Source organism: Ranitomeya variabilis, chromosome 5 (assembly GCF_051348905.1).
Source record: "Ranitomeya variabilis isolate aRanVar5 chromosome 5, aRanVar5.hap1, whole genome shotgun sequence".
Taxonomy (NCBI): domain Eukaryota; kingdom Metazoa; phylum Chordata; class Amphibia; order Anura; family Dendrobatidae; genus Ranitomeya; species Ranitomeya variabilis.
This window is the reverse complement of record NC_135236.1, coordinates 55,540,830-55,559,547: the sequence shown is the minus strand read 5'-3', so window position 1 is coordinate 55,559,547 and position 18,718 is coordinate 55,540,830. Positions and strand designations below refer to the sequence as shown.

Here is an 18,718-nt window from a genome sequence, read left to right as displayed (position 1 = left end):
ATATCTCCTCATTACTCCATATATATCTCCTCCTATTACTCCATATATCCCCCTATTCCTATATCTCCTCCTATTACTCCATATATCCTCCCTATATCTCCTCCTATTACTCCATATATCCTCCTATATCTCCTCCTATTACTCCATATATCCTCCTATATCTCCTCCTATTACTCCATAATCCTCCCTATATCTCCTCCTATTACTCCATATATCCCCTATATCTCCTCCTATTACTCCATATATCCCCTATATCTCCTCCTATTACTCCATATATCCTCCTATATCTCCTCCTATTACTCCATATATCCCCCTATATCTCCTCCTATACTCCATATATCTCCCTATATCTCCTCCTATTACTCCATATATCCTCCCTATATCTCCTCCTATTACTCCATATATCCCCCTATATCTCCTCCTATTACTCCATATATCCCCCTATATCTCCTCCTATTACTCCATATATCCCCCTATATCTCCTCCTATTACTCCATATATCTCCCTATATCTCCTCCTATTACTCCATATATCCCCCTATATCTCCTCCTATTACTCCATATATCCCCCTATATCTCCTCCTATTACTCCATATTACTCCATATATCCCCCTATATCTCCTCCTATTACTCCATATATCCCCCTATATCTCCTCCTATTACTCCATATATCCTCCTATATCTCCTCCTATTACTCCATATATCCCCCTATATCTCCTCCTATTACTCCATATATCCCCTATATCTCCTCCTATTACTCCATATATCCTCCCTATATCTCCTCCTATTACTCCATATATCCCCCTATATCTCCTCCTATTACTCCATATATCCCCCTATATCTCCTCCTATTACTCCATATATCCTCCTATATCTCCTCCTATTACTCCATATATCCTATATCTCCTCCTATTACTCCATATATCCTCCCTATATCTCCCCTATTACTCCATAATATCCTCCTATATCTCCTCCTATTACTCCATATGTCCTCCCTATATCTCCTCCTATTACTCCATATATCCTCCCTATATCTCCTCCTATTACTCCATATACCCTCCTATATCTCCTCCTATTACTCCATATATCCTCCTATATCTCCTCATATTACTCCATATATCCTCCTATATCTCCTCCTATTACTCCATATATCCCCCTATATCTCCTCCTATTACTCCATATATCCCCCTATATCTCCTCCTATTTCTCCATATATCTCCCTATATCTCCTCCTATTACTCCATATATCCTCCTATATCTCCTCCTATTACTCCATATATCCCCCTATATCTCCTCCTATTACTCCATATATCTCCCTATATCTCCTCCTATTACTCCATATATCCTCCCTATATCTCCTCCTATTACTCCATATATCCCCCTATATCTCCTCCTATTACTCCATATATCCCCCTATATCTCCTCCTATTACTCCATATATCCCCCTATATCTCCTCCTATTACTCCATATATCCCCCTATATCTCCTCCTATTACTCCATATATCCTCCTATATCTCCTCCTATTACTCCATATATCCTATATCTCCTCCTATTACTCCATATATCCTCCTATATCTCCTCCTATTACTCCATATATCCCCCTATATCTCCTCCTATTACTCCATATATCCTCCTATATCTCCTCCTATTACTCCATATATCCCCCTATATCTCCTCCTATTACTCCATATATCCCCCTATATCTCCTCCTATTACTCCATATATCCTCCCTATATCTCCTCCTATTACTCCATATATCCCCCTATATCTCCTCCTATTACTCCATATATCCCCCTATATCTCCTCCTATTACTCCATATATCCTCCTATATCTCCTCCTATTACTCCATATATCCTATATCTCCTCCTATTACTCCATATATCCTCCTATATCTCCTCCTATTACTCCAGATATCCCCCTATATCTCCTCCTATTACTCCATATATCCCCCTATATCTCCTCCTATTACTCCATATATCCTCCTATATCTCCTCCTATTACTCCATATATCCTATATCTCCTCCTATTACTCCATATATCCTCCTATATCTCCTCCTATTACTCCAGATATCCCCCTATATCTCCTCCTATTACTCCATATATCCTCCTATATCTCCTCCTATTACTCCAGATATCTCCCAATATCTCCTCCTATTACTCCATATATCCTCCTATATCTCCTCCTATTACTCCATATATCCCCCTATATCTCCTCCTATTACTCCATATATCTCCCTATATCTCCTCCTATTACTCCATATATCCTCCTATATCTCCCCCTATTACTCCATATATCCTCCTATATCTCCTCCTATTACTCCATATATCCTCCCTATATCTCCTCCTATTACTCCATATATCCTCCCTATATCTCCTCCTATTACTCCATATATCCCCCTATATCTCCTCCTATTACTCCATATATCTCCCTATATCTCCTCCTATTACTCCATATATCCTCCTATATCTCCCCCTATTACTCCATATATCCTCCCTATATCTCCCCCTATTACTCCATATATCCTCCTATATCTCCTCCTATTACTCCATATATCCCATTATATCTCCTCCTATTACTCCATATATCCCCCTATATCTCCTCCTATTACTCCATATATCCCCCTATATCTCCTCCTATTACTCCATATATCTCCCTATATCTCCCCCTATTACTCCATATATCCTCCTATATCTCCTCCTATTACTCCATATATCCCCCTATATCTCCTCCTATTACTCCATATATCCCCCTATATCCCCTCCTATTACTCCATATATCCTCCTATATCTCCTCCTATTACTCCATATATCCTCCTATATCTCCTCCTATTACTCCATATATCCTCCTATATCTCCTCCTATTACTCCATATATCCTCCTATATCTCCTCCTATTACTCCATATATCCTCCTATATCTCCTCCTATTACTCCATATATCCTCCTATATCTCCTCCTATTACTCCATATATCCCCCCTATATCTCCTCCTATTACTCCATATATCCCCCCTATATCTCCTCCTATTACTCCATATATCCCCCTATATCTCCTCCTATTACTCCATATATCCTCCTATATCTCCCCCTATTACTCCATATATCCTCCTATATCTCCTCCTATTACTCCATATATCCTCCTATATCTCCTCCTATTACTCCATATATCCCCTCTATATCTCCTCCTATTACTCCATATATCCCTCCCTATATCTCCTCCTATTACTCCATATATCCCCCTATATCTCCTCCTATTACTCCATATATCTCCCTATATCTCCTCCTATTACTCCATATATCCTCCTATATCTCCCCCTATTACTCCATATATCCTCCTATATCTCCTCCTATTACTCCATATATCCTCCTATATCTCCTCCTATTACTCCATATATCCTCCTATATCTCCTCCTATTACTCCATGTATCCCCTATATCTCCTCCTATTACTCCATATATCCTCCCTATATCTCCTCCTATTTCTCCATATATCTCCCTATATCTCCTCCTATTACTCCATATATCCTCCTATATCTCCTCCTATTACTCCATGTATCCCCTATATCTCCTCCTATTACTCCATATATCCCCCTATATCTCCTCCTATTACTCCATATATCTCCCTATATCTCCTCCTATTACTCCATATATCCTCCTATATCTCCTCCTATTACTCCATATATCCCCCTGTATCTCCTCCTATTACCCCATATATCCTCCTATATCTCCCCCTATTACTCCATATATCCTCCCTATATCTCCTCCTATTACTCCATATATCCCCCTATATCTCCTCCTATTACTCCATATATCCTCCTATATCTCCTCCTATTACTCCATATATCCTCCCTATATCTCCTCCTATTACTCCATATATCCTCCCTATATCTCCTCCTATTACTCCATATATCCTCCTATATCTCCTCCTATTACTCCATATATCCTCCTATATCTCCCCCTATTACTCCATATATCCTCCCTTTATCTTTTCCCACTACCCCATGTATCCTCCCTATATCTCTCCCTATATCTCTCCCATGTTGTTGCTGTCAGCCCCTCCCTGTGTTCAGTACATTGCACTCCTTTTCCAGGATTCCCCCCAGGGCATTACACAAGACATGGGTTAAATATTTTTTCACAGACCAGGTTCTGTGCAGTATAACACAACCTGTGTGTCAGTGCTGAGTCATTGTGCTCTTTTGATCTGCTGTGTTGCAGGAGATGGAATGTGCTGTGCAGTTTATTCTTGTTTTAGCAAATGCTATTTGGATACTTTTCTAGAAAAAAACGTATTTTCTCACAAGAAATACAACTTACTTCAGTAATGCCGATTTCAAACTGCAATTTGCTGCAATTAAATTTGGTTTATGAGCGAGGAAAGCTTCCTGCCCAATTGCTCGGCCCATAGTAAAGGTTATATGAGGGCCCTTTCAGCCTTCATCAGGCAGGTATGTGGAATAACCCAATGCGTACTAATTTATTTTTTTGCATGGAGACTGTGGGCCATGTAGTCAGTGCCACAGGTCTGGAAATTTTTCTCAAGTATTCCTCCGACAATACATTATAAATATGGCATCACTAAACCCTTAAAGTGATCAATCAATTTGGGACTAAACAGTAAGTACTCATTTCTCACAAAGGTTTTAAGGGGTAAAGTTCCTCCTGGTGCAGAACACCAAATCATGTTAGGAGACCTAAAGGCCTCTGGGAATTTAAATATGCAAACAGACACTTCAGAGAGGAAGAAGACAGGAACACCAGTGCCACCTATTGAGGAAGCAATCCTGAAAGTCAATATTGACTCTATAAAGGGCCTTTCTACTTCCAATAGGTGGAGCTATTACCAACATTGGTGCCTTTACCAATATAAAAAGAAAGGTACAAATCAAGCTACTCCAGATGCAGGATAACTGGTTTAGCAAGAAGGCTGATGAAATTCAGGGCTATGCAGATACCCTTGACCAGAAACGCTTCTACGATGCGCTCCAAGCTGTATATGGACCCCAGTCATCAAGCTCTTCATCTCTGCTTAATGCAGACAGAACTAAGCTGCTGACAGAAAAGAAACAAATTCTGGAACGGTGGGCTGAGCACTTTAATAATATTCTTAATCGCCCTGCCAATATCAATGATGAGGCTATTGCTCGCCTGCCCCAGGTAGAAATCAACAAGGACCTTGATGTTCTTCCAAGTGGAGATGAAGTCAGGAAAGCAGTAAAACAACTTGTGGAAAAGCACCCGGAAATGATGCTATACCTGCTGAGGTATATAAAGCTGGTGGCCCGTCTCTGATGCAAACGGTGACCAAACTATTCCAGTATATGTGGAAAAAGGAACAGGTTCTGCAACAGATGAAAGATGCCAGCATAATTCACATATACAAGAGGAAAGGTAGTCGCCAATTTTGTGACAACCATCAAGGCATCTCCCTTCTGTCAACTGTAGGAAAGATATTGGCTCGTCTCTTGCTCAACCGTCATTTACATCACCTTGAGCAAGGCCTATTACCCGAAAGTCAGTGTGGTTTCCGTGCTAAACGTGGAACAGTAGATATGGTCTTTGCAGCACGTCAACTTCAGGAAAAATTGCCAGGAGCAACACAGTGACCTCTATGTGACTTTTGTTGATTTGACCAAGGCTTTCGACACAGTCAGTAGAGATGTCCTGTGGAAGATCGTGGCAAAATTCGGCTGCCCGAGCAAGTTCATCTCAATCATCTCAATCATCCGGCAGTTCCATGATGGCATGAACGATGGAGACAAATCTGAGGCTTTCCCAGTAACAAACATAAGTTAAAAGTTATAAGCGTAAAACAAGGCTGTGTGCTTGCTCCAACCCTGTTCAGTATGCTGTTCTCTGCAATGTTAAGTGATGCCTTTAACAACTGTGAAGATGGAATCCAGGTTAAGAACAGGACTGATGGCAAGCTATTCAACCCAAAACGCTTGAAGGTGGTTACGAAAGTGCATGAGACTGTTATCAGTGAATTATTATTTGCGATGACTGTGCACTTAACGCTAGCACGGAACAGCAGATGCAGAATGAAATGGACTGTTTTTCTTAAGCCTGCGACAATTTTGGTCTCAAGATCAACATTAGAAAAACTGAAGTCATGTATCAACCGGTTCCAGGAAAACTATACAAGGAACCACGTATCATGGTGAAGGAGCAAAACCTCAGTCGATAACTTCACCTACTTAGGACGCACACTTTCCTGTGAAGTAATTATTGACACTGAGGTTAATAACAGAATTGCCAAAGCCAGTACCGCCTTCGGGAGACTGCATGAGAACGTCTGGGAACGAAGGGGACTCACCACCAAGCTGAAGGTCTACTATGTGCTGGTCTTCACCACACTTCTCTATGCTAGCAAGACCTGGACAGTCTACAGCCGGCGTGCTAAACAGCTTAATCATTTTCACATGAGTTGCCTCCGCAAACTCCTCCACATCAGGTGGCAAGACAATGTCCCGGACACGGCAATTCTGGAACTAACTGGGCTCTGCAGTGTTTACACTCTCCTGCTGAAAGTCCAAGCCAGGTGGGTTGGACATGTGGTCAGAACGCCTGACAGCGGACTACCGAAACAACTGCTGTCCGGAGAACTGTGCCAAGGAAAGCGAGCAGTTGGGGGACAGAAGAAGCGCTATAAAAACTGCCTTAAAGCGTCTCTCAAAAACCTGGCAGTCAACACCAATGAATGGGAAGAGCTTGCCCTGGATCGTCCAGGTTGGTGGGGCAGGATCACCTCAGGAGCACATGCAGCTGAAGATAGGAAAATCTTTGATGCAAAAAGAAAGCGTGGTGTCCGCAAGGCACAAGTAGAGTCTGGTGAACTGACCACATCTGCTTCCTTATGTCAAGTATGTGGGTGAACCTTCAGGGCCCGGATTGGACTCATCAGCCACCTCCGGACCCATAACTACTAATTCTCTTCTAACCCTGAAGTCATGGTCATCTTCGACTACGAAGGACAAACATCACAGGTGGCGCTACAGTTCCTGTCATCTTCTGCTCTGAAGAGGATATTTTCATGTAGATTGCTCATGTTTAGTTAACCCGTCAGGTGCCCTTTGTTTACCTCCTTTGATTAGTTCGGCGTTCGTTTCTTCCTCCTTCCAAGATGGCCATCGCAGTGTCCTGGGGAGTGTATGGTAAGTGTACTCCACACCTCCACTGCCTTTCCTAACCCACAACACAGGAAAGGCAGGAAGGGTATGGTTTAGACCTACCACTGCACTCCCCATGACACTGCGCCGGCCACATTCGAAGCAGGAAGAAAGGAACACCGAACTAAGCAAAGTAGGCAAAGGCAGAAAGGGTGACTAAATATGAGTTAATGCCAGGGTGGAGGGTCGCTTTAACTCATCTGCCCTATAATTAGGGTGGAAATGTGTGGAGATGAGCTTACCACATACACCACAGTAATACTCAGATAAGCTCCTGTTACAATAGCCAAAGTCAGAAGCCATTAAACCTCTTAGATGCAATCGTCGATAGCGGCTGTGACACCTAAGCGGTTAAACAGAGACTCCCTCTGTCTCCATACTGGATATATGATAATTGTTAGATCGGTGTGGGTCCCCTGTGGTTGAATGCCTGAAACCATGAGGAGGTGGATGGAGCATCAGGTCGCACATGTGAAATGCTGATCTACGAACGTCTATGACATTGATGAAGATAGTCGAGTGCAGTGATCATTCATCTTCAGGTATCTGCGGTGTCACCGACTCATATGCGACCCGACACTTGGAAATCACACCCATCACACACTTATCCAATGGAGCCTTGATAGGTTGTTTATGCTGGAATACCCCTTTAATAAATTGTTTGAAATATAAAAAAAAGAAAAAAAGTGTAAGTTAAAAATAAAACAAACAAAAAAATTGTTTCCAATTGTTACAATAAGAAAAGAGTAAATTACTTACCAGTAAGGGGATTTTCCAGAACCCATGACAGCACCACCTGAGAGAGGGGATCCGCTCATCAAGGACAGGAAACCTACAGAACAAAAGGGTGGCACCTCTGCATCAGTTGTATCATAGAGCACAACAGGACTTCCATTAACAGTTAAATAAGTATGTAAATACCATCACCGATTCTTTTTTTTTCACCTTGTGAACCGCACATCCACTTCAAGCAGTGCACATTCATTACCTGTGACTAGGTGGGTATAGATATTTGGGTGCTGTCATGGATTCTAGAAAATAGAATTATTCTTACCGTTAATTCGGTTTCTAGGAACCTTCCACGACGGCATATGGAGGTTGCCTCTTTGCCCTAATGGGGAACAGGAAATGGAGAGGTTAAAAGGCCCTCCCACCTCCCTCTCACCAGTGACTTATAACTGAAAACCATAGCACCGGTTTACCTTGAATCCCAGATTTAAATCCAGGAGTATAGGGAGGGAACTAGCGCCGTCGTGGAAGGTTCCTAGAAACCGAATTAACGGTAAGAATAATTCTATTTTCTCTAGTCACCTTCCACGACGGCATATGGAGGAATACCAACTGATTGGCGCTAGGGAGGGACAACGGCCTGGAGTACTTTCCGGCCGAAGGCTAAATCCTTGTTGGGCATTACATCCAATCTGTAATGCCTGGAGAAGGTATGCAAAGAAGACCATGTGGCTGCCCTGCAGATTTGCTCTGCTGATGCACCTGCTCTTTCTGCCCAGGAGACTGAGGTTGATCTAGTCGAATGAGCCTTGATTCCCACTGGAGGAGTTTTGTCTTGAGCAAGGTATGCTTCTGCTATTGCTTTCTTTATCCAGTTGGCAATAGTACTTTTGGCTACCTTTTTTCCCCTATTTTGTCCTGATGGGTGGATAAATAGATTGTGGTCAATTCTGTAAGAACTGGTTTGTTCTAAGTAAAACAATACAGTGCGCCTGACATCCAGCATATGGAATCTCTCTTCTTTGGAATTTGCAGGATTTTGGCAAAAAGAAGGTAGAATAATTTCCTGGGAGCGGTGGAAGTCCGATACGACCTTTGGGAGAAAGGAAGGGTCTAGGCGCAGCACTATAGAGTCATCTCGAATGGTTAGGTATGGTTCTCTTATTGAGAGAGCTTGTAATTCTCCCACCCTCCTTGCTGATGTAATAGCCACAAGAAAAATTGTTTTGTAGATTAGGTTTTTCTGGGAGCAGGAGGATAATGGTTCGAAGGGGGGACCTGTGAGCCCCTGTAATACTAGGTTGAGATCCCACAGTGGTACTGTTATTTGCTTCTTAGGGTTCATTCTAGAAGCTGATATCATGAATCTCTTGATCCAGCGATGATTTGCCAGATCCTGATCAAATATTGAACTGAGGGCGGACACCTGGACTTTTAAGGTGCTAGGCCTGAGGCCTATTTCTAAGCCCTTTTGCAAAAAGTCTAGAATTTTTGAAATATTCGGGTTGAAGGGATCCGGCACCTCAGGAAGACAGAAGGATGAAAATTTCTTCCAGATTTTATTATATATTGCAATGGTTACAGGTTTCCTAGATTTTTGAAGTGTGGAAACCACTGCTTCTGATAGTCCTCTTGCTCTTAATATTTGGGCTTCAGTAGCCATGCTGCCAGATTCCACTTGTGGGCATCTAGGAGATGGATTGGTCCTTGAGAAAGAAGGTCTTTTTCTATCGGAAAGTGGAGCGGCCCATCCACCTGAAGGTCCACTATCAGGTTGTACCAACTCCTCTTGGGCCATAGTGGAGCTACCAATATGGTAGGCGTTTGTTCTTCTCGCACTTTCTGTAAGACTTTTGCCAGAATTGGGATTGGTGGAAACGCATAAGCTAGCCGGAAATTCCACTTCTGGACCAGTGCATCCACTCCTTTGGAGCCGTCCCTGGGGTTCAGAGAGAAGAATGCTTCGACTTTCGCATTTCGGCTGGATGCAAAGAGGTCGATTTCTGGGAGACCCCATTTGTTCACCAGCATCTCGAAGCTTCGGTTGCTCAGGCACCATTCCCCCGGATGTATGTCTTGGCGACTTAGATAGTCTGCCTGAATGTTGGACGAGCCTTTCAGGTGAACCGCTGTCAGAGATAAGAGATGTCTTTCTGCCCAGGAGCATATCCGGGCAGATATATTCTTCAGGCAATTGTTTTTTGAACTGCCCTGATGTCTGATGTGGGCCACCGTGGTCACATTGTCCGAATATATCCGAACGTGATGTCCCTTGATTAGATGACTTCCTACTAGTAGGGCTTCTTCTACAGCTTTTAGCTCTCTGTAGTTGGAAGATTTCTTGCTTGTTGACTGGTCCCAGAGACCTTGGAAAGGGGTGTGATTTATCATGGCCCCCCAGCCTCTCTGGCTGGCGTCCGTTGTTACTGTGGTCAGTGGGACTTGCGTCCAGCTGACCCCTTTTTGTAGATTTTTTGGGGACATCCACCAAGCCAGGGAGGCCTTGACACGACCTGGTGTGTACAACCTCTTGTTTAAAGAATTGGGATGACCGTCCCAATTCTGCAAGATATGTGCCTGAAGAATTCTGGAATGGGCTTGGGCCCATGGTACCGATTGAATGCAGGCTGTCATCGAGCCCACAAGAGACATGCCTACTCTGACTGTAGGGGATCTGGTGTCCCTGAACGTTTTGACCTTTGATAAAAGGGTTTGACGGTGTTCCACTGGGAGGAAGGACATTTGTTTTGCCGAGTCCAGGAGAACTCCCAGGAATTTCCTGCATTTGGAGGGTCGTAGGTGAGATTTTTCCAGATTCGGCACCCATCCAAGAGATGTCAGGATTTCGAGAGTCTTGGATACATGGGACTCCAGGGCCTGTTTGGAAGGAGCTATTATCAGAAGGTCGTCTAGGTACGGCACTATACAGACGCCTTGCTTCCGGATAAAGGAGACTACCTCCCCCATTATTTTGGAAAATACTCTTGGAGCCGAGGAAATTCCAAATGGGAGGACGTTGAATTGATAGTGCTCTATCAGACGCCCTCTCTGTACAGCGAATTTGAGGTATTGGCGATGTCTTTGGTGAATAGGGATGTGAAAGTAGGCATCTTTCAGATCGAGAGTGGCCATGAAGTAGTGTGGACCTATCAAGGGGATGGCATTCTTCACTGATTCCATCTTGAATCTTCGGTACTTTATATGCCGATTGAGATTCTTTAGATTTATAATGACACGGGACTCGCCCGATGGCTTGGGAACCAGGAATAAGCGAGAGTAGTGGCCGTGATCCCTCTCCGATTCCGGTATCTGGGATATCGCACCTGACATCTTTAGGGCTCTGAGACCGGACGCCAATTTTGACTGATCTTTCAGGGAGGGTAGGGAGGTGACTTTTAGACCCCGTGGGGGGGGGGAAATGAATTCTATTAGGAGACCCTCTTTGATGATATTGAGGATCCAGGGGCAAGAGGTGATGTTTTGCCACTGGGAGTAAAAATTTGAAAGTCTCCCCCCCACTGGATCGAAGTCACCGTTTCTCCTGTTGAGACTGCTGCTGCTGTTGCTGAGGGATGAGGATGTTTCTCCCCCCTCCCTTCGGGTAACTCCACCTCCCGGACTTGCCTTTCCCTCTCTGAGAGGTTTGGGACTGAAAGGGACGAAAAAACTTCTTTTTGGGAGTTTTTTGTTCTGGGAGGGCTTTCTTTTTATCGGTTGCTTTCTCCAAGATGTCATCAAGAGAAGGCCCGAAGACGTAGTTACCTTTAAATGGTATGGCGCATAACTTGGCTTTGGAGGTGATATCACCAGACCACATTTTTAACCACAGCGCCCTTCTGGCCGAGTTAGTCTGTACTAACGACCTTGCAGCAATTCTGATCGTTTCCATCGAAGAATCTGCTAGGAAACCCGTGGCTCTAAGGAGACTAGGAAGGGAGTCTAACAACTCAGCTCTTGAAGTGCCCTGGGATATGTGAGACTCCAGTTCACCTATCCAGCGGAATAGAGCTCTAGCCACGCATGTTGATGCGATATTAGCTTTGAGGGCTACCGAGGAGGTCTCCCATGATTTCTTTAATAGACTCTCTATCTTCCTGTCCATCGGATCCTTTAATTGTGACGAGTCCTCAAATGGAAGAGCCGTTCTTTTAGCCACTCTTGCCACCTGAGAGTCAACTTTAGGGACATCCCATTTGGTCATTTCGCCTTCTAAGGGGAATCTACGCTTCATCTCGGATGGAGTACTGAGGCGCTTTTCAGGTAATTCCCACTCTTGGTCAATCATATCGGAAATATTCTGGTGGATTGGAAACCCCACCCGTTTACCCTTAGTTATGCCACCAAACATCTGGTCCTGTATGGACTGGGGTTCTGGCTCCTCCTCCAGCCCCATAGTACTGCGTACTGCGGCTACTAAGTCCTCAATCCAGTCAGAAGAAAAAAGATATTTTCTGGCCTCAGATGTAATAGAGGATGCAGATTCCTCCTGACGACCTGAGGATGAGGCATAAGAGAGGTCTGACTCCGATTCAGAATCCTCTTCCTGGATCTTCCTTTTTTTGGCTGGAGAGTGTGGCGGAGGGGGTGGCGGAGGGGGTGGAGGGGTAAAGGCTGCTAGGGAGGATTGCACCTCTTGCTTGACCAGGGATCGGATTTCCTCTAGTAAAGAAGGTTGCTCTGCCCTGACAACTTTGTCAGTACAGGTCCTGCAGAGTTTTTTCTCCCATGAAGGTGGCAGCTTAATGGTACAGATGGCACACTTCTTTTTAACAGTAGTTTTGGGGGTAGACCTTTCTCCCTGCAATGAGAGGGGAGAGAGAGAGTGACCAAGGATACCCCAAAGTTACTACCTAAGGACCCCTGTCCCTGCGGCACTTACTGTGGCAGGGGCAGCGCTGGGCTCTGCAAGCGCAGGGCAGGTACCGCTCTCCATGACAGGAACAGTCTTACCTGCGACGTTTTCTGGCAGGTTTTATACACGGTGGAATGCACCTGCCCCCAGCGATCACCTCTTCCCCTCCATAGTCCAGCGTGGAGGACGCCGTCCTGCACGAGACACCGCCGGCGGAAGTGCCTCCAGGGAGCGCAGAAAGGACCGGAAGTGACGCGCGTGATCACTTCCGGGTTGCCAGCAGCGTGTGTGGAGGGGAAGGAGACCGGAGAGCTCCAGGAGGACTCCGGTCAGAAACACTAGCCTGCTTTGCCCTCACGGGGGCGCGGGAAGGCTAGGCACAGGTCCCGAGGACACCGCAGCGCGGCGCGACGGGAGCAGCATAGGAGGGGAGGTAAGATACGACCCCATGCTGCCCGGTTACACACAAGCCGACGCTTGTAAGATGCAGCAGTCACCGGCCACCACTGCATACGAAGTAAACCTCTCCTGTCCCATGGGGAACAGGAAAAGACACTGGTGAGAGGGAGGTGGGAGGGCCTTTTAACCTCTCCATTTCCTGTTCCCCATTAGGGCAAAGAGGCAACCTCCATATGCCGTCGTGGAAGGTGACTAGAGTTTTCACCTTGTGAACCGCACATCCACTTCAAGCAGTGCACATTCATTACCTGTGACTAGGTGGGTATAGATATTTGGGTGCTGTCATGGATTCTAGAAAATCCCATTACCGTAAGTAATTTAGTAATTTCCTATCACCCACGACAGCACCACCTGAAAGATTTACAGAGAATTAAATTCACAATAGGGCTCATACCCATTTGCGAGAAAATAAAATGGTCCAATTGCTGGACCGAAAAAACAGTCGAGTGCTATGCGATTGTCATGCGAGTGTAATGCGATTTCCGTGCAATTTTTCCACGGAAAATCTGTATGACATACGTATGCAATGTGATTTTAACATGAGGTTTTACATACAGAAGTTCTCTGCATGTAAAAGCTCAAGTTAAAATCGCATTGTAAAATACAACTATACACATCGTTTTAAAGGGAACCTGTCACCCCCAAAATCGAAGGTGAACTAAGCCCACCAGCATCAGGGGCTTATCTACAGCATTCTGTAATGCTGTAGATAAGCCCCCGATGTATCCTGAAAGATGAGAAAAAGAGGTTAGATTATACTCACCCAGGGGTGGTCCCTCTGCGGTCCGGTCCGATGGGCGTCGCGGTCCGGTTCGGGGCCTCCCATCTTCTTACGATGACGTCCTGTTCTTGTCTTCACACCGCGGCTCCGGTGCAGGCGTAATTTGTCTGCCCTGTTGAGGGCAGAGCAAAGTACTGCAGTGCACAGGCGCCGGGCCTCTCTGACCTTTCCCGGCGCACCCATCGGACCGGACCGCAGAGGGACCACCCCTGGGTGAGTAAAATCTAACCTCTTTTTCTCATCTTTCAGGATACATCGGGGGCTTATCTACAGCATTACAGAATGCTGTAGATAAGCCCCTGATGCCGGTGGGCTTAGCTCATCTTCGATTTTGGGGGTGACAGGTTCCCTTTAAAAACCAAATAATCTTCTATATATATATATATATATATATATATATATATATATATATACAAAAAAGAGCAAAAGAAGGCAGCACTCCAGATACTTTTTCAGGTGAAAAAAAGTGAGGTTTATTCAGCCCACATCTCTGTACGACGTTTCGGCTCACACTGAGCCTTTTTCAAGCTCAAGTATCTGGAGTGCTGCCTTCTTTTTCTCTTTTTTGTATACATTTGGGTGGAGGAGTGGACTACTCGACCCAGGAGGCTTGGCACCCACTGGTGAGCATTGTGCTGTTCCAATTTCACTTCCTATATATATATATATATATATATATATATATACATATTAGATAGATTGATAGGTAGATAGACAAATTAAAAGCCGGCAGGTTAGAAAAGAATAGCTAGAATACAGGTATACCCATAGAATAGGTGTGTATACATATATATATATATATATATATATATATATACTGTATATATATATATATATATATATATATATATATATACACAGTTAGGTCCATATATGTTTGGACGGAGACAACATTTTTCTAATGTTGGTTATAGACATTACCACAATGAATTTTAAACAAAACAATTCAGATGCAGTTGAAGTTCAGACTTTCAGCTTACATTTTTTTTTTTTTTAACCATTCAATTTTTATTGAGTAAACAAAGTACACGTAAAATGCAACAAGGGAAATGGGGGGAGGGGAAGAGGATAAACATAGATATAAGATATCTACGATCAAGAATGGTATCAAAAAATTACAGTACAAAGGAGCATACATAGTTATGGTGACAAACATTTGGGTCAACTGGGAGGAGAAGGGGGATGGTGGTTAGGGGAGGAAATGAAGGGTGAGGAGACCCAAGGGTCCCACCATGTAAGGACCTTATTCTTTTTAGCAAGACAGTCTGCAGTAATCGACTCATAACTAAAGTGCAGATTAATTTTGGATATTCAGATTTGGAGGGAATATTAGAAGATCTCTAGTGCTTTGCGATACATTGTCGGGCCGCAACAAGGATATTAGAAATAATCGGTTGAAGGGCAGGTGGGAAGTCCAAGAGAGATATACCCAATACTGCTAAAGGTCCAGTTAGATTGATGGGAAGATGGGTCACCTCTGCAAGGATCGCTTCAACCTGACGTCAAAACATTTGCACAAGAGGGCAATTCCACCATACATGAGCCAACGAACCAGAAATATTGCAATTTTTCCAGCACAAGGGGGAAGAGGAGGGGTAAAATTTAGCTAGTTTAACAGGAGTGAAATACCATAGAAGCTGAATTTTTTTTTGCTTTGTTCGAGGTGACCGAGGCACGAAGAGAATTTGGAAGGATGCAGCATAGCCATGCTCCAATCCTCCAGGGAGGCCCTGAATGCAAGGGCATCCTCCCAGGTGGACATAAATGGGAGTTTCTCAGAAAAATCATGGGAAAGAAGGGATTTATAAATGATGGAAATGCCATGAGCGATCCAAGTGTTTGGTCTGAAAAATCTGTGGATCGGGGTCTCCATACCCAGAGGGGACACGGCCACACCGAAGTAGTTGGAACGCTTAAGGAAGCTACGAATTTGGAAATACTGAAAAAAAGCCTTAGGAGGTAAATTATAGCGAGCAGTGAGATCCGAAAATGATCTCAGGCCAAACTCATTATAGAGATCATTCACTCGGTGTATCCCGCAGACCCCCCAGGCAGGGAGAGACAAACCCTCTATTGCGTACTCTAGTGCTTGAATAGAGACATAGTCAAATATAAAAGGGAGATAAGCAGGGCAAAGACTTGCCCAAACTTTAGCGGCGGAGCAAATTGTTTTAAGAGACGAGCTCCATCTGGGCGGCTGGAGCAAGCAGAGTTCCAGCAGTAATTTGAGAGAGCCCCTAGGGGCAAAGTGCGATTCAATATGAAACCACTGGAGGGAGGAATTTCCCTCCCACCAAATCTTAAGGGGTTCTAGGAGGGCAGCTTTATGGTATAGGTGGATTTTGGGGGCACCAAGACCTCCCCTGGCATATGGGAAAGCCATTAGAGAGCGTTTTATTCTATGCGGCTTGTTATTCCAAATAAAACGGTCAATAAGTGCTTGAAAAGCAGAGAGGCGCTTAGAGGGGATAGCAAGGGGGAGGCATCTAAAAAGATATATAAGTTTAGGGAGAATTAACATTTTAGATGATTGTATCCTAGCCATCCAGGAAAGTTGAGAGCAGGGAAGTTGGTCAATTTATTTTTTAATTTCGCGGAGGGTTGAGTCACAGTTAAGGCGAACAATGTTTTTAATATGGGTAATTTGAATACCTAGATATGTGAAACCAAGCGGAGACCATATGAAAGGGTAAATAGATTGGATTTGAAGTTGGAGGGAGGATGAGATAAATAGGGGAAAAATTGTGGACTTGGACAAGTTTAGCTTATAATACGAGGCTTCAGTAAATTGGGTGAGAATGGAAGACACTGCAGACAGTGACTGAAGAGGAGCAGAGCAAGTCAGCACCACATCGTCAGTGTAGAGGCCAATTTTGTGTTCCTGGCTTCCCACCACCACCCCCTTAATGTCAGGGCATTGCCTCACCGCAGCTGCCATGGGCTCCATGACTAAAGCAAAGATGATGGGGGAGAGGGGGCAACCCTGCCGGGTCCCATTTGAAATAGAGAATATACGGGATTTGAAGCCGGCTGAGCGAACAGAAGCACAAGGGTTGGAATACAAAGCCATAATAGCAGAAAAAATCTGGCCAGTAAGACCAAATTTGTGCAAAGTAGATGCAATATAACCCCAGTGCACCCGGTCGAACGCCTTTTCCGCGTCGAGGGCCAGGAACACACTGGGGATTCTCCCCCTCTCCACCACATCCAGCAGGTCGAACAGGCGTCTCGTACCATCTCTGGTCTGCCTACCCGGGACAAACCCAACCTGATCCGAGTGAACCAAAGATGGGAGCACCGACAATAACCTATTGGCCCAGACCTTAGCATATATCTTTACATCACAATTTAGAAGGGCAATGGGACGAAAATTGCCAGGGGAGTTCATAGGTTTCGGAAGGGTCGATATACAAGCCTCCAGACCCTCCTTCTCAATAGTACCCAAAGAACGCCAGTAGTTAAATAAGCGTATGAGAAAAGGAGAGAGGATAGTGAGAAAATGAGAGTAATATGAAAAGGAAAAGCCATCAGGACCCGGAGCAGAGCGTTTTTTGGCCTCTTTGATTATTTGGGAGATTTCCATTGCCTCTATGGGAGCATTAAGGAAAGACAACTGCTCCGGACTAACCGTGGGGAGGTTCGCTTTACTCAAAAAGGCGTTGATTGAGTCCTGAGAAGGTTGAGAAGTATTTACATCAGAATCTAGGTTATATAATGAAGAATAATATGAAGCAAATTCTTCAGCGATATGGATTGTATTGTAAATCCGAGAGCCATCCGACTTCAGAAGATAAGCAATTTTGGAGCAGGCTTCTTTTTTTTTAACTCGTTTAGCTAATAAAGCGCCTGCTCTGTCACCCATGGAGTAGAATTTGGCTTTCGATTTCCTGAGCGAATTTTCTGCTCTATGGAGGAGAAGCTGGCGAAGGTGCAGGCGTGCATCAGAAAGACTGGAAAATAACTGAGGGGAAGGGCTGGACTTGTGGAGAGACTCAAGCCGGGCCACCTCAGCCAAGGCAGTTTGAAGATTTAAGTTATACTTGCATTTAGCTGTCGCAGCCATCTTAATGAAAAGACCACGAGCCACTGCCTTGTGAGCGAACCAGAGGGAGTCCTCACGTACATCCGCTGAGTCATTAAAGGCAAAGAATTCCTGCAAAGAGTTTTCAATTAGTGTAGAATTCGTTTGTTCAGAAAGAAGGTGGTCATTAAGGCGCCAGTGTGAAGGAGGTCTGATTGCAAGAGGGTCTTTTAGGGTGACTGACACAGGCGCATGGTCAGACCAAGTGATGTTACCTATATTTGCAGATATGCAGTGGGGAAGGGCGACGTCATCTACTAAGATGAAATCAATTCTACTGTAAGAACCGTGACGGGGGGACCAAAATGTGTAGTCTCTCTCATTACAGTGGAGATATCTCCAAATATCGTGTAAATTGTTGGAGTTAATCAGCTGGGCTGCATCACCCCTAGCCACAGTAGCCGAAGAACAATCCAGATTCTTGGAAACCGGAATATTAAAGTCTCCGGCCACTAATTTATAACCATGCTGATAGTTACCTAAGATTTGAAATAAATTATTTAGAAATTTAACCTGACCAAAGTTTGGGCCATACACAAAGGCAATGGTGTAAGGGGTATTATTGATTAAACATAAAATTATAATGTATCTGCCCGCAGGATCGGCTATGGAATTAATTAGTTGAAAAGAGTTAGCCTTGCTGAAAAAGAT

The 18,718-nt window shown here is 44.3% G+C and overlaps 1 long non-coding RNA gene across 4 annotated transcripts in view; it reads right to left on the bottom strand.

The window, feature by feature from the left end:
- Positions 1-7,232: 7,232 nt before the first annotated feature.
- LOC143774439 (uncharacterized) overlaps positions 7,233-18,718 on the bottom strand; it is a 46,496-nt gene continuing 35,010 nt past the window's right edge. For all 4 annotated transcript variants that reach the window (XR_013215534.1, XR_013215533.1, XR_013215532.1 and 1 more), the window contains 2 exons: positions 7,925-7,997; positions 7,233-7,812 (listed from right to left, as the gene is read on the bottom strand). This is a non-coding gene — a long non-coding RNA (uncharacterized LOC143774439). The remainder of the gene's footprint in view (positions 7,813-7,924; positions 7,998-18,718) is intronic.